The sequence below is a fragment of the Apis dorsata genome, unplaced genomic scaffold (genome assembly GCF_000469605.1).
Source record: "Apis dorsata unplaced genomic scaffold, Apis dorsata 1.3 scaffold_246, whole genome shotgun sequence".
Lineage (NCBI taxonomy): Eukaryota > Metazoa > Arthropoda > Insecta > Hymenoptera > Apidae > Apis > Apis dorsata.
The window spans coordinates 73,332-78,229 of NW_006263525.1; the positions used below are offsets into that span (position 1 = coordinate 73,332).

A 4,898-nucleotide genomic window follows, 5' to 3' on the forward strand; every position below is an offset into this window, starting at 1 on the left:
TTCTATTCTATTTAATACGTATTTGTAATTTCTTGAAAAAGTTTTCGTTGAAAATATGTATGTCGTTTATCTTCTTGTAATTTGTAATTTTTAAATTCAATGAACAGCAGATATATCCAGAAGAATGATAATTGTCTTTGAAATTCTGATGGAACAGAGAATGAAAAATTTTTGCTAATAAAAATAGAAACAAGTACAGAGAGACATTAATTAAAATTACATTTACATTTTATTAAATAACAGGAATTTGTGTAATTAAATTTATTGCAATATTTTTATTTAAAAATATTATTTAATTCTTTTAAAGTTCTTCAAAGTTCTCAAATATATAAATATTTTATTACATTTATCATAGACTTCCTCTTGAAGTACAACAATTAAAAGATTTTATGAATTTAACAATTAACATATGTTTCGTCTAACAAGACTGATGAAATAAAAAAAAAAAAAAAGAAAGAAATAAGGAAGGAATCTTTTTTTAAAAACCACATTCGACCACTTTCCCTCTCGCATTTACAATCCTGGTAGCATGTTTCGGTGCAAATGGTTACGTATCTTATCTATCCCCTATACCTTCCAGTTCCTTCCTTTCCATTTCGCCGGTCCATTTCACCGTTCGTAAGTTCATTTTTCCGTGATATCGGCCAGAACTCGTGCGTGAAACGGCCATTCGGATCCAGTCGAATTTCAAGCTTGTCCATAAACTCGGTTTAAAGCACGGAAAACAACAGAGCCAGCCTTTTCGGATAAGGGAAATTTGTTTCCCAGCCCGGTGTGACCCAATTTTCACGGATATCTACGATCTCAAAGGAAACTTTCTTTCTTTCTTTATTTTTTTTTTTTTTCTTTTCATTCGACGATAACGATCGAGAATAGGCAATCGTGCAAATTTAACTTTTATCTTCTAACTTCTTCAAGGTTTATTGGTTACATTTTTTTTTTTACATTCTGCTTTAGAAAAATATATTTAGCAAATTCGTTTACTTATTCGTTTTATTTCTTTATTTTATGTTACAATTGTTCCACAACTTCAATATAAAAAAAGAAATAAATAAACGAATTTCATCGAAACTTCACCGTCAATCCCAATTAAAAAAGTTTAGCTTCAACAACTTTTTCGACTTTCCCTCCAACCAAAAGAAATATCAATTTCTACGTTCTCGAAAGTTCAAAAATCTTTCATCCAACTTCTACACAAATCGACAAGAGAGAAAGAAAAAGAATATGATTGGTTTCTCGAACAGAGGAAAGAAAACCGAAGAATCCGTTCTTCCGACGAAAGTCTTGGGACCAAGTCTACCGTGAAGGCGATTCCGGCTCTTCTTAAAGCTCAACCCTCCTCCCTTACCGTTCACTTTCCCTTCCCGTTTCGCTCGCCCAACCGACCCTCGCCGTTAGGTTAATGGAACGCATTGCCGCAAACGACGGGAAAGTTAAGGCCGTTTCCGATTGCAAATGGACCGAAGGCAAATCGCACCGGTGACGACGATTCGTCCAATTCGAGGGAGATGATCTCGAGACACGCAGGTACGCGCAGGAAAAAAGATATTCTATTCGTGGTAACGATATTCGAAAGATCTGGAACACGATCTGTTCCACTCGTTTATTCGATTCGTGATTATTTCGTGACGAGTATTTTTTATATTTCGTCCCTGTGTGGAAATAACATGGAAATGGAATGTTCGAGGTGAAAGTCGGTTGTTCTTGGCGAAAGAAAGGGACAGTGGAAGGAGGGGAGGGATTGTCGAAGATTCAACCTGTTGCCAAGATGTGTAGGTGGAAATTGGAGAAATCGAGAGGGAAACGAGATCTGGAATTCGGTTACCCTTCTTCCTCGTTTCGAACGATCTTTTCAGGTATATTTGTTCCTACGATGTCTATTTAGGGTCTCTTAATTCTTTATTTCTTTTTATTATCGCTGATAATAATATTTATAGCGTTATTAAGATAGAAATTTGAATCTTATTGAGAAATAAATATTGTAATGGATTTTTGTTTCGATCTTGTGATTTTTAGATTTTAGGCCCATTCGTTTCATTTTTCGCTCGAAATAATTCAAACGAAGCCAATCTTCGATATCCGTTTCGTAGTTTCGTTTTCAATTAATCCGTTCCGCGCTTTCCTTCTCAAAGGGAGAATATTTCCCTCGTCTCTTAGAGAAGAGAAATATTCGAGTTTAGAAGTGACATTCCGAGAGCTCTTCCAACAGGAAACGGAAGAGAATTCAAAGGAGGAGGTGCAACGCGGTATTTATCTTCGAATAAAATATCGGAGCCAGAGGAAGCTCTCTCTAGGCGAGAAGCAGAGACGAAACCTTTCTTGTCGCCTTGGAATGAAACCCTCCTCGTTATTGCTTGTTTATTCCGTTGTTTCGCGCGCCATGAATGAGGGGAGGCGAAGAAATGCGTTTCCAACGTGTAAAATGCATTTCGCCTTCGTGAAATGGCCACCAGATATTTTTTCGTTTCTCATTTTTCGAAACTAGATATATTTTCTTTTTTAATTACACAAGAATTGATAAAAAACTTGAAAACTTTGAATTTTCCAACGATTTTATATGATTTTGTAAGTACAAATTGATATATTAATTTTAATTTTATGGAAAATTAAAATACATGGAAAAATGGAAACGAGAATTAATTGAATCGCGCAATGTCCGCTCCATTTCCGGAAGCAATTCTAAGAAAAGAGAAAGTTAACAAGAAAAACGAAATTTTCCACGGGAAACTGTGCACGTAATTGGCAATATCGTTGCATTAGCATTTCGCTAAAAATTCAGACGGGGCAATGTCAACCGGGATTGTTCTCTCAAGGGCCTCCTAAGCTCTCTCACCTGTTCTCCCTTTCAATTCACTTTCACGGGTCGTTAGTTCGCGAAAAACGTTCGCCCTAGTCTTTCTTACACATTTTTCCTTTTTATAAAAATCTAACAATGGTAGATAATATATATATACCATGTTAATGTTTTTCTATCATTTTGTACAGTGAAAAAGTTATTTGAAATTTTTCTAATCAATAATTTATTTTATCGCTGTATTGTATAAAATTAAACAGCTAATTTAATCGTGAAATTTACACTCTCCATTATTGCATTCATTTGCATTCACACAAATCAAATTCAATCAACAATTATCGATTAAGTATGCAACAATATGTGCCAAACTATACCAATTATAATTGCTATTTCTATTCATGATCGTTATATTATTTCGATTAAACGATGTATAATAGATTCTGGAATATTTTACAAATATCAGAGGGTGTAAGTTTAATGAAGAAACGGAAGAATTATTATCGAATAATATAATCGGATCTGACCCCTCGCAATCTCCACCCCTAAACAATTTTATCTCCTGTATTCGTTACAAATAATAGGCTATTTCCTCGACAACCACTTGGAACATGGTACGCGTGTTGCTCGAGTGGCGTTGAAACGAGTTTCGGCAACCCTTTCCTCCGACTTATCGAACGGTACGCGCCATGTGGCGCGAAACAACAACGTTTGAAAATTGTAGGACAACACATCGAGAATCTGAACGATGAAACTTGACGAGAGAAGGAAGAGAAAGATGGAAGAGAGGCGTAATAATCAACCTTTTGACAATGGAGAATTAAATAACGGAGAAAAAGGAAAAGAATGCCATTTCTTTTCCTCGAGGGAGGATTAAATATCCGAGAGAAAGTTTGAAACGTGAAATTATCTCGAAAAGCGATGCGAGGAAAGTTTGAAGGGATTTGGACATTGGGTGAAAATTGTCCTAAGAATTTTTCACGTTCCAACGCCACGAAGGCTGGGCAAAAATTCAAATAACTCCGATGAAATTTCCCTTCAAGTTGTGCGGGTAACTCTCTTCCCAACAGTTACCAGAGAACACCTTTTTAAACTTCTTCCTCTTTCTTATATTTACAAGAACAGGATAAAAGACCCGGAGACGAATAGGCGGAAAGGATAATCGGAGAGATACGAAAGAAAAAAGAAAAAAAATAAAATAAAATAAAATGTTTCGACTGTGAAACTTGGTCCGGAAATGACTTCATGAAATCTCATACTTTTGCTTTAACTTTTCTCTCTTTGAATAAGATTTTTATTCCCCCGTTACATTTACGATTTCTCTGGATCTCAGATCCTCCGAAAAACAATCCTTCCTTTAAAAACTTGATCGAATTTCCACACTTGAACGGCGACCAATGTTTTTCTTTTCTAGAGAAATCTTCGAAACGAATATTCTCATTTCTTCGATCAATCGTAAGAAAAACAACCGACTTCCAAACTTCGAAAAATTTACACTTCGTTCGATCGATCGCCTGGGACAAAAAGTGGTGGAAAGCATCGATAGGAAATAAATAATTTTAACGCGTCTGGATCAGTCTCCAGCGTAGGAAAAATCGCGTATAATAAATCATGCTAGATTACTCTCGGTCGGTGTATTTCCGAATTTTTCCACTCGTTACCCCCGTTTGTTTTTGTCACGATGGTTTATAGGGGAGGAGGGGGAAGGGTTGGGCACGTCAGAAACAGGGCGAACGAGATCCCGTCGTGCATCATTCCGCTTCAGACGGAGCAATTTCGACCACAATTTCGAATGTGAGCAACTCGGAGGACCGCGAACGGATTAAAAGGGAGTGTAAAGGATTATCTGGGATCTAGTTGAGAATTTATGCGTCTTCGTAAGACGCTGCTTCTCCATAGCGTTTGCCCCGGAAATCGTAAAGGATTTCGCCAGGATCTTGCTTGCGAGTTTGTTGCTCGTTCGCAATTTTCGCGTCTTCTCCTTTTCGGTTTAAAAGAGTTTCGAAAGTTTCGAGAGAGAACGAACACGATTATGACTTCGAATCCAGTTTGTGATATTTTGAATTTTAATTGTAACGTATCGATTTTTTTTTTTTTTTTTTTTTTT

The 4,898-nt window shown here is 36.4% G+C and overlaps 1 protein-coding gene across 1 annotated transcript in view; it reads right to left on the bottom strand.

The window, feature by feature from the left end:
* The window catches only part of LOC102671710, an 88,853-nt gene that overhangs the window by 65,509 nt on the left and 18,446 nt on the right, over nt 1-4,898 (bottom strand). The window lies entirely within an intron of this gene.